We start from the raw sequence: 11,945 nt of genomic DNA on the forward strand, positions 1-11,945 counted from the left end.
TGAAAAAAAGCAGGCAAGGCACGCCCATGGGAGGCAGGGACATGGGAAGTAGGACCAGGCACACACAGGGGAGTCAAGGCCACAAAGATTGGGGTGGCATGGGAAAAACCCCACCTGAAGGCTCAGACAGGGGGATGGGGGGGGATAGACAGGTGCAGACGTGGTGCACATCCTCATGCTGCTCGATAATCTCACCTTCAGTCCTAGGAAGGGAAATAGGGTCACAAACAGTTGTCACAAAAAACAAGTTGCCATCCTGTAGGAAGTTGAGTTCCAGGAGAATCCAGTGCACCTAGAACAAAACAACAACAACAAAATCAGTTAAAAAAGCTGTGTGTTTTAAAACCCTCTCGTCACCCCTGAACACTCTGTAAGAGTTGCTGACGAAAAAAAAAAAGCCCAAGCTATATCCCAGGGCACTCTCTACTGTGGGTGCTGCTGGACCCTGCCCAGTCCCACAGCTATCACCTCGCACAGAAGGAGCTCCCTGGGCAGAGTCCGGGGCTCATCTACCCCAGCCCCCCCCCCCCCCCCCCGCCCTTCCCACCATCCCCCGGGGAAAAGGCCGCCACAGGGCACAAAGGGGAGAGCGTGCAGTGCGCAGCCCACCCACTGTAGGCGGTAGCATAAGAGAGCGCGGCAGCGCGCACCCAGGCCTGCAGTACCGCCTTTTGGTCACAGGGTGGCAGCAGGGTGCGCGGCAGCGCCGCCAGGGCTGCAATACCGCTCTTTAGTCACAGGGTGGCCCCAGAGAGCGCGGCAGTGCCTTCGGGGCTGCAGTATCGGTTTTCGGTCACAGGGTGGCAGCAAGGAGCGCGGCAACGCGCCGCCAAAGCGCATGCACGGCTTCCAGGCTGCAGTACCTGGCTTTGCTCACACGGTGGCAGCAGAGAGCTCGGTAGCACGCCGCCAAAGCGCATGCGCGGCTTCTAGGCTGCAGTACCGGTCTTTGCCCACACGGTGGCAGCAGAGAGCGCGGCAGTACGCCACTGCGCTGCAGTGCTGCTTTTTGGTCACAGTGTGGCAGCAGGGAGCTCGGAACGCGCCTTCTGGGCTGGAGTACCGCTTTTCGGTCACAGGGTGGCAGCAAGGAGCGCGGCAGTGCCGCCGGGGCTGCAGTCCCGCTTTTCGGTCACAGGGTGGCAGCAGGGAGCGCGGCAGCGCCGCCGGGGCTGCAGTACCGCTTTTCGGTCACAGGGTGGCAGCAGCAAGAGCCACAAATCGGTGTCATCGCACACGCGCGTGTACCACTCTCCAGTACCCAATCCTAAGTCAAATGGTGGCAGTAGAGAGTGCCGCAAAGGGCCGTCAGCGCGCATGCGCGTATCCCGTGCTGCACTACCGCAGCCCCCCACGCGGAGGCAGCACTCCCGTGCGGTCACAGCGGGGCAGCAGCACCTGTGTCTTTCTCTGACACTGGGGGTACAGGGGGACCCGGAGATGGGTGGGGGATGACCGACACCAAAGGCTCCCCTCAGCATAACCCACAGACGAGCACTCACCTGCCACAGCCCACAAGACAGAATCCACGCTCGATGCCTGCCCCACGCTGGATCGGCGCCGGCTGCCGCACAGCAGAGGGGCAGGGGGCATCCGCCAAAGGATAGTGCCGTGGCTCCTGCTGGCGCTCGGCTCTGCCACATTCCCCATCCCAGACCACGCCCGGACGGGCTCCCCAGAGCAACAGCTGCCCCTTTCCCCACCGGACAGCCGTGGCTGCTGTGCCTGCGGGGCAGCCCTTGGACGGAGACAGAGCTGGCCCCGCGGGGCGAGAGCGCTGAGCGACCGGCAGGCAAACCTGGGTGGGGAGCTGCTGCGCAGCACCGGACACTCACAGCAAGACATCGGGAAACAAAAGGCCCCAACCATAGTTCAGCACATTAGAAGAATAACACAGAAGAAAGGAGAGGAATTCAATAGAACGAGGGACAGGAGAGCAGTCGAACTGAAGGAGACCAGCCTGAAATACAGACGCATCCTCCACAAACCAGAGTGATTTGAATACTTAACGCTCCATAGTAAGACAAACAGATACAATTTCCAACACATTCTTAGCAGAAAAACAACTGCTCTTGCTCATGTTTGACACCCTTCCTTACAGCGCTGCTGCAGGACAAGGCCGTACACCCCCATCTAGATCTATGCTTACACCTGTCTCCAAAATACACAGTTGTTATTTGACTCTGCCCCCCCCCACACACCTTGTTCTATCATGTCACATGATTAGAAACGAAGTACTTCAGAGCGCTGTCAAAACACAGGGAAGAAACCCAGTAACATGCAGCTGCCTCTGGCTTGGATGAGTTAGAGAAACCCCTGACCGCTTGGGTACACCTCATAAACTACATGCTGTACTGATTCAGCAGCGAGTTTAAACTGCGTTAGTCATTCTGCCAATTATCCAATTTTAACTTTCTCTAGAGTTTCATGTATGATAGGAAAAGATCAGTGAAATAATAGATCCACCACATGGTTTTACTTGTTAAAAAGAAAAAAAAAAAAGAAATTCAAATCCCCAGGGCTGCAATGGGTAAGGCCACCGAACAGGACTGGCAGATGCGCTAAGGCTTCTGGCTGTACCAAAGCACGCAGAGGAACATTTTTTAATCATATCTTGACCGTTGCAACTGAGAATCCAAAGACCAGCGATGCCATCCACTTCTGGAACACCTGCTATGCTTTGGTCTTCAGAAACAAATTGACTTTTCTGTTGTTTTGTTTTTCAAAAGAGGGCAAAAAGTCTCTCTGCTCATGACTTCTACAGCCAAGCACACAGACTCTGACAGGCAGTTCGTACAACGCAATTTCTTTGAAGGAGAAAGATTCCCATTCCAGGAAAATCTCTTTTCCAACTGAAATCAAAGTTACGCACTGCAGGACAATGGTCCCCGGTCCCTCAGCTTCGCTTCCAGAGGGCTGGGGACCTGCATCCACCCTCAACAGAAACCACATCAACTAACCCGATTACTCCTGCAGTTACCACGTTCCTCCTCATCGCCTGCAGAAAAAAAATGCCACACACCATTGACAGCGGTAGTTAACACACGGGTCACCACAGACCTCCTCCAAACACCCTCCTCCTCAAAAGGAACGTGGTCTTCCACTCAACTGCTCCGCACCAATTCCCGTGTTGGACGCAGCAGCCGTCATCGCCTGCGGCACCTAAGGTAGCAACAGACAGAGAAATACCATCACGCTTGGGAGAAATCACCAGCCCCACGCTCCTCCTTGCTGCTCCTTAGCTCACCACCTCAAAAGCTCACCCAACTCCAAAGGCAGCTGCGTAACACCTGCACAATCAAACAGAAACGCTTGACCGAACTGCCGCAGGACGCTCCGCTCTCGGACACCAGCCCAGCTGACAACTGCCTCGCCTCTTCAGGCCGCTGGTCGGTGCGCGGTTTCGCCCCTCTGAGGCTACGTGCATGACCTACAAAAGCCAAAACAAAAGGCACGTGCTGAGATACCGCCCGAAACCACAGCCTGCCCACGGCCATTCCTCTCTCCTCCTCCTTTACCTCAGCCGCCCACCCATCCTACCTCTGCCGGCTGCCACGTTGAGGCTCGGGTACCACCTGTAAAACACAAACAATAAGGGATGCTTATAAACTTCACGAACACCACCACCAAAACCCCCCTCGCACAAATTCAGGGACTTATTGGGAAGGGGAGGCTCCCACATAATTGCAGTTTAACTGTTACCACCATCATAGACACTTGTGAGACAGGCCAGGAGTGTTTAAACACCAAGGACTGAAGAGAAAATAGTTACTCATCAGAAGAATAAGAAAAGAAAATGAGATCAATTACTGATGCCACAGAAGCACTGACAAACTCATCGCCTCTTCTGAAGAGCGGGCATTAAGGAAAAACAGCAATCTGTGTTCTAGTTCTCCCGTCCCACATCACAAGTACAACTGCTGAATGGGTCCCCCCTGTTCATAACCACCTATGAGCTGGGGCACTAGAGAAAAGAACCAGCTCATTGTGAGTCCAATCCTGCCAGAAACCACTCTGCCAAGGCTCTATTCATGTAGACTTCCTTTTCCAGGAAAAAAGTGGGAAGCAACATATGTCTGTTACAGAGCTCATGGCTGCTAAGATGAAGGCATTTTGTATTATGACTAATTTATCCCCCCTACTTCCACCCCAAAGTAAAAAGGAAGTAGGATTATTACCTAGCTGCCTCCTGTTAGAAGCCCTTGCCCACGTGGAGACTAAAAAGGTTTAGCTTTCTCATATTTGATATTGTGATGGAGTCTAACAAGTAAGTCACAACTCTGGTAGCTTCAGATAGCACTTCCAAGCAGAGTGCTGGGCTTTACTGCTCTGTATCAGACTGCAGTAACCACTACCAGCAAGTGAGAAGTCACTCTCAAATCATCAGTAAATCATGAGTACTAACTGTAATCTTTTGTTTGCTGATTACTGCCCCATTTCTTCTCTCCCCAAAAGCACTGACTGACAGGGAAGAGCATGAGCTGTGTAGCCACACGATCCAAAAAAGATCAAGGGAGATGATCCCAGAATACCATCACTGTGCAACAGGGCATTGACTGCTCAGATTACCATTCGCCATGATGTATAACCCTGTTACTGATGCTAAACTGGCATAGATTCATATCAAACAGGAGGTCACATGGATACTCCTTGACACAGGTACATATGGATACAACTGGGGAATCCATTTCCAATGCACCTTAACTGTGTTTAAAACAACCAATGGAGGGAAGAAAAATGCATGTTCCTACCCAAGTAGAGAGGGCTTTCTCCTCACCTTGAGAACCTCCGAGCCTGTTTTGAACTGGTAGTTTACATGTCTGTTCATAAGCAGGTAAATGGCTTGGTTAACATGGTTTCTAGCATCCTGGATCTGCAAAAGTACTGATTCAAAATTCGGAGCTTCCAAACCCCCTTGTTTTCTAACACTCCTCACTGAGGTGGGAGGCTAGGTGCGGCTGGGTAAGGATTCTGAGATGAAAACTCACTAACAATAGAGTGTTATTAAGCGTGTTATTAAGCAGGCATTCTTTATTGCAGCACTGGGCAGCACTGGGGATGCTCCACCATGAGTGCTCCAATGGGTTAGCAAAACACAGCGGTTCATATACACAAAATTCATACATATTCATTAGATTTCCTGAGAAGGGCAGTCTTATGGTGACGAGTTCCCGGAGTTCATCTACACGGTCCAAGCATGCACAGTAAATTTAGGGTTAGGGTCTTTTCATCTTCCGGTGGTTGCTCATAGTCTTCCTCACGCTAGTTGAATCTTCCTTCTTGAGCACAAGCCAGGACCCCTTTTCTGATGCAACCTCCTCTTGTAACAAGCAGCCCTGTAGATGTTTGCTGGGTGTTCCCTTAATGCCTGGTACCTGTAGATAGCTTTGTCTCCTTGGTGTCAGGCAAGATGTTATCTATTTACCAACTTTGCTCAGCCAATCGCTAAAACCATCCTTGTGGGGGAAGAAAAACTCAGGAAAACAAAGATGCAAGCAAAACTAAACAGATCACAGTGAGGCCTAAGCCAGGGATTGTCAGAGTTTAGCTCTTTCACTTTCATTCCCCCCTTTTCTTTAAACTTTGTAAATTCCTTTACAAAGGTTCTAAGTTTTCATACTTCATTACCTTAGGCAAAGCCCAAACTCTCATAGGCAATCTCTTTATCTTACACCACAAAAGGCAAATGGCGACTGTTAGTACAATGACAAACACCAGCAATATTAAAAGTGGGTGAATTAAAACATTCAATGCCTTTTCTGCAGAGGGTGAGTATCCTGAAGAGATGTGCCACCAATGATGGGCAGCATCAGATTTAATTTGACTAGATAGTCCAACAAGCCTGTCTCCAGCTATCACTGTTCTAATGATAGACTCGACTAGTGTTTTATTTTGCCTTTTTTTTTTTTTTACGTGTTCTCAAAGTTCCTGGGATTGATTTAAGATCTCGTTCAATTTTTTCTTTAGAGATAAACTTACATGACTCAATTTTAAGCTCTCATAATGCCAAAATGTTGCTCCTTGTTCCTCTGTATATGCGAAAAATGAATATGTTTGTCCACGACAAGTTAGATGCGTTATATTTTTAACACGAATCAGATAAGCACATTTCACACATCTAAACACAAAATGACGCGAAGTCTAAACATAAAATGACATAACGTAAGCTAAAAGCCCAAAGCAAAAAGCTCACCCTACAGTAGGAAGGTAAAATCCAAGCCCGAACACTAAACGTGAGCTAAAAGCCGAACCAAAAAGCTCACCCCAAAACAGGCAGCTCTGATGCAAACCCAAACCCTAAGGTGAGCTGAAGCCTGAATGAAAAAGCTCACCCCGAAACAGACAGCTCAGATGCAAACCAGAAGTCTAAACTTGAAGCTAAAGCCCCAACCAAAAAGCTCACCCTGAAACAGGCAGCTCAAATGCAAACCCAAACTTGAAAGGTGAGCTAAAGCCCGAACCAAAAAGCCCCCCCCTCAAACTGGCAGGTCAGATGCAAACACGAACTCTAAAGGTGAGCCCTCACAAGGTGGCACAGCGCACACCACTCCTCCTCTGTGCACTGGAACCAAACACCCCGGGGCACCTACAAAACCAAGAGAAGTCGGATTCCAGAAAAACTCAGGAACCTTTGTTCAAACAGAGTGGAGGACTGACCAGTGTAGCTGTTGTCCTTTCTTAAGTAGCCTGCCTGGGGGTATGTCCTGACCCTTCTGCAGTTTCTTCTCTCAGCCTGCAGCACACAGTCTGGGTGCCATAGACCAGGGAGAGTGCGGCCTTACTGCTACAAGAAAAGCTACACGTCATGCTCTATTTTAATTCCAGCCTTAACAAAAATTCTGTATCTATACACACGGGTCACAATTTCCTCATACATTCCTGCATCCCTATCAGGAACTAACTGTGCAGCATCTAACTTTGTTTCAGCTACCAGTCTCGAGGTTTTATCTTGGTATACCTTCCTCTACTGTTACACACTCATTTGGGATAAGAGCTGGTCATTTCATTTTAAGGAATGAAGATGAAACTGAAAACTTCAAAATATTAAAAATACATTCGTTTACTACAAGCTTCTGTGCTAAAACACATTTTTAGAAAGTCATTTGCTAATGAGTAATTATGGTATTTCTATAAGCAGTGATGCCTCCTGATAGGCTCAGGTAAGCCATCGGCACTGACCCGAGTTTGAAAAGACTTCTCTGCCTGCAGACACAGCCGGAATGCTTTTCAGAAAAATTCCCCAACTGAAGAAACTTGCCACTGAAAAATCACTTTCACTCAGAAATACAGCTCAAAGAGAGTTCAAAACTGCACAAGATATTTCAAACCCCACTGAAGGCCGAAATGCCATGTTTCTGAACTGGCTACAAGTCACTTCTCTTTGAAGGTTCTCCCCTTGACGTCACCAAAGCTACAGTAGGCGCTGCTGTGCTCCAGTGACAGCTTTAGAAGCGGGCTGTAGGGGAACGGGTTCCAGCTGATGCAGCTGGGATTTTGTCTCATGGGGGACTAACACGGGATAGATTTGAAAGACAGTGGTATCTGATTTTATGTGCACCTTACCCTGAGAGGATCTTCATCAAGGTAAGGAGGCTGTCCTTCCACCATCTCCACTGCCACAACCCCAAGCGACCAGATGTCCACCTTGGGGCCTTAGGCTTCTCTTGTCACCACTTCTGGTGCCATCCAGTATGGAGATCCAACCATTGTGCTCCGTTGACTCTGCTCAGCGGTAAGCCAAGCACAGACACCAAAATCAGCTGAGGAGAAAAACAAGGGGTGTCAAAGGCAGCTTGAATTAGGAAAGCGAGCAAAAGAAACCCCCACTCTATGCCCAAGAACACGTTGTGGAATCTGTCTGGAAAAGTGGCCATGCTCTGTTTGCTCAGTGCTGTAGCCACGGACACACTGAGTTGGCCACTTAAACCCCCCCCTCAAGTTTCCTGCAGTGGTTTTTATTGACTTGAACCTTTAGACTGCAACTCCCTCCCTCTGGAAGGGCCACACACAAACCAAAGCCACTCTTGACACCTTTTTCCTTTCTCTGCCTCTCTGCACGTTGGAACTGTGCTAGCAGCTGGCAGCAGTGGTCAGCGCACTACCCCAGGCATCCCTTCTGGGGAACTAGACGTGAGTCAAAAGCAGCCCCGTGCCACAGCCTGGGAAGGCCGCGCCTGACCAAGGATACCTACCCAATTTGACAGACTTGCCCACTCCAAGCAGAATGTTGTCACTTTTGATGGCTCTGTGAATCACATGGTTGGAATGAAGGAAATCCAGGGCTTGCAGGCACTGATAGATAAACAGGAAACATGAGGGTAAAAATTAATGACTTGATTTCATCACACAAGAAGGAAATGCCTCAAAAAGATTTAATTTCTAGATGAATTTTGAGTAATCCTGGAATATTATGCTGTCAGGAGGAACAGCTTGCTGCTTCAACCCTATTAAAGTAATAACTTTCCAAAGGAATGCGTATCAGGTTTGGAAAGAGAAATGTCCATTACTGTCACAGACTAGCCCCTGAAAGCACAGACAGGATGGCTGCTGCTGCAGTCAGTGTGCTATCTCCATCTGTATGACAAACTATTGTTTGCAGGAAACGAGAAAGTCCCTTCCTTCAGTGTGAAGTAGATCACTGTTGGGTGAGAGGCTGCAGGACAAAGATTTTATTGTCAGGCTCTACAGCATGTTTGGAAATAGCACCTTAGTCATTCTTCAGAAGCAAACACCATTTCAGGTGGAATGCCATCCGTTTAAGCTGAGGACTCTGACAAATAAGTCTCTGTTTTTCCTTGCTGTTCTTTTAAAATTCTGCCACCAGCATGTTTGCTTTTACAGGCAAGGAATGCAGTACAGACACGCTCCAGTCACATCGTTAAAGAGGCAAAGCTGAGAAGAGTAAAACTAAAAAAAAATTTAAAAAAATTAAAAAAGAGAGCTAATACAGTAACAGTGTTTAAGAGTGTAATGACAGATTACAGTAAGTGCAGTGATACTGGCAGTCAGCTCACTTAAGGTGCCCTTTCTTCTCCATATCATAAAAGCAACTCAGAAACAGAGCTCTCAAGATGAAATCCCTCATGTTCTTACCACCAGTATCATCCTGTTCGAGGCAGAGAAACACACGCGGGATCCCTTACCTCCCTACAGACAGATGCGATCTGCCCTTCATCCATACAAAACTGTGTAACAACTTCAGTTAAAGCGCCTCCGGCCATGTATTCCATCACCACCCAGAGCTCATCACTGACCAGGTGGCTGAAAGAAGAAAATAAGGGCACTGAGATGAACAGGCACAGCTAAACTACCTCATGGAAAAGACTGCCAGTGGCTTTTCTTTCCAGGTCATTTTTAAGTGAGGACAGAATAACATGACTAGACGTTCCTTCTAGGCTGTACAGTACTTAGAACCTGTGCAGCCTATGTGAGAAAGGCACACACGTGAAAAATTACGTCTCAGATGGCAAGCAAGGGACAAATGCAGTTTACCAACGGCAAAGATAAATCCGGAATCAAGACACAGCACATCATCTGGTTCACCATCTTAATGCATCAATCCCAGGATTAACTCCAGAAACAAGGCAACACAACTTTCATAGATGCCCACGGTAGGCAGGGGTGTACCACTGACGACAGAAATTGGTCAATAGTTTGGAAAACCTTACAGAAAATACATGCAGAGACAGGAAAAACAATTTAAAAACTGGCAAATTACGTGTTTCTGGAAACAAGAACCTAGTCTTCCTGGCATCTACAGGAATGGAAAACAGCAGGAACAGCTCAACGGAAGTAATTTCTACGATTATTTATCAGCACTTATCACAGGACACAGAAAATATGACCAATTTTAAAAAAAACCAACAAAACAACACAGAGGCAGTGAACTCACAGGCTGTTGTTTTAGTAAGCTATGGCTGATGCATGTTTTTGAAAACAGTCTTCAAACTATATATGCCAGAAAAGATTAATGCAGACAAAAGACAATCTTCTCCCATAAATTATATGAGTGGATAAATAATAGAGAGGTCAATTTTCTGCCACAGACCAGAAGTGTTTTTAATCTTTGGCTTGCAGCACATAAATGAACATTCACGTGTGTCCTGGTTTGGGCTAAATCAGAACTAATTCTGTTTTAGTGCTTTAACTTTTCAGTTAAGTCCCCTGTAACTAATGGCACTTTCTGAAACAGCAGCCTGTTTTTCCAGACAGTGACTGCTCCTAGCAGTGATAAGGTCTGGTGTTTATAGTTCGTACCAAGGAATGGTATGCAGAGAGGCCCTTGCTTATACTTGTTCTTAAGGCGACCAAGGTCACTGCTAAATCTTGTACTCCATGTTGGGGTGCCAGGAGTGAAAAGGGTCGCACCTACAGGGAGGAGTGAACTGGACAGGTGACCCAAACCTGACCAACAGAGTATTCCATCCCATATACGTCATATTCAGTATAAAGCTGAGAGATCACGGGGGTCTCGCTCTCTTCGTCTCTTCCTCTCTTCTTCGATGGCCGACATCTGAGGAGGACTGATCCGTGCATCCCTGAATCCAGTGCTCGAGTCCAGCTCCTGTACCCCATCCCTGTCTGCTGCTGAGTCCAGCCTGGGACTGCTCCAGTGCCAGCCCTGCAGTGTGGTGGTGATGTATTGTCATCAGGGTGGGGGGAGTTGGGTTCAGTATTGGTTTTGTATATATTTGTACATATTGTATATATTTCATTTTTTCCTTATTCTTATTATTATCTTTTCTTTTATTGGTATTGTTCCATTAAAGCTGTTTTAGTTTTCTTTTCCAAACCGTAAAATCTCTCTATCTTGTTCTCTCTCCTTTTCCCTTTTGGGAGGGGAGAGGGGTTACTAGAGAGCATCTGTCATTCGTTAGTGGCCGGCCCAGCCTCAAACCGTGACAACGTGATAGTACCAGAACTACTTACCTGTCTAAATAGTTGACAACATTGGGGTTCTGATACTCCCTCATCATCAGGATTTTGTTAATAAGTACTTCCTTCTGGGGCTGTTGTTGGAGATTCATTTGCTTTAAGGCCACCTAAAATTACATTGAAAACCATTAATTTGAGCAGTCTGTTTCACGAGAGCAGAAGGAACATGGAGGGAGTGTCTTTGGAATGACATAGCAGAGCTCTGCCAAGCTGTCTTGTTATTAGACATAAGAGGTCAGTAACTCACACTACAATGCCCTATTTCTCTGCTAGCTGGGCTGCTGCTTACAGGACACATGGCCAAATACGTTTTGCCTCGTAAATCTGTAAAACTGGTCTTCAAACCATCAGCCACAAATCTCTAGCAGCACTCTCTGGACCTACGTTCTTTTCAAATGGCCCTAGTGTATCACTACTATTATTATCCATGCACATTTTGCAAGCAGGAAGTGATTTTATTGCTGGGAAAACATAAAACCAGCTGGTAATGCTTTAGCAATCCTGTGATTTTTGATCACTATTTCAGCAACTGCTGTTACCCTTGACTGTATAACTCAAAGAGAACACAAATGTACATTACGTATCAAACGCCATACTAAAGATTACTAAGGTTACACAAAAAAAATACGGCCCTATCACTTCCTAACGCCATGAGTTTTGATTTTGCAACTCTAAATGCCATTCTTTAGCACAGTTTAGATTTGCAATTATTTTCTAGGTTTAAAAACAACAATCCATTCTACGGTATTTTATGGATACACCCAGGGTCATAAGCAGAGCTTAGGGCTTTTAGATCCCCTGCAGACCTCTGTCTCAGTGCAGCTGTAAAGTGCAGCACTGCAGGTGGATGAGACACTACCTGTGAGATTCAGGTGTACTTGCTGACAGCCAGGAATGATAAATCAGAAAGCTGAAGCTGTAGCCCCAAAGAGCAACGGGATTCTCTAAGACACCACCTCGTCTGATTATTACTAGTATGACCACTTTTACTCTGAACCACTGCAGCCAGC

General features: G+C 47.3%; 1 pseudogene; it reads right to left on the minus strand.

Annotated features, from left to right (window-relative positions):
* Window positions 1-234: 234 nt before the first annotated feature.
* On the minus strand, window positions 235-11,054 carry LOC147414611 (serine/threonine-protein kinase PAK 3-like; annotated as a pseudogene).
* Between the last annotated feature and the right edge of the window lie 891 nt (window positions 11,055-11,945).

The sequence above is a fragment of the Leptosomus discolor genome, chromosome 12 (genome assembly GCF_034619465.1).
Source record: "Leptosomus discolor isolate bLepDis1 chromosome 12, bLepDis1.hap2, whole genome shotgun sequence".
Classification (NCBI taxonomy): Eukaryota; Metazoa; Chordata; class Aves; order Leptosomiformes; family Leptosomidae; genus Leptosomus; species Leptosomus discolor.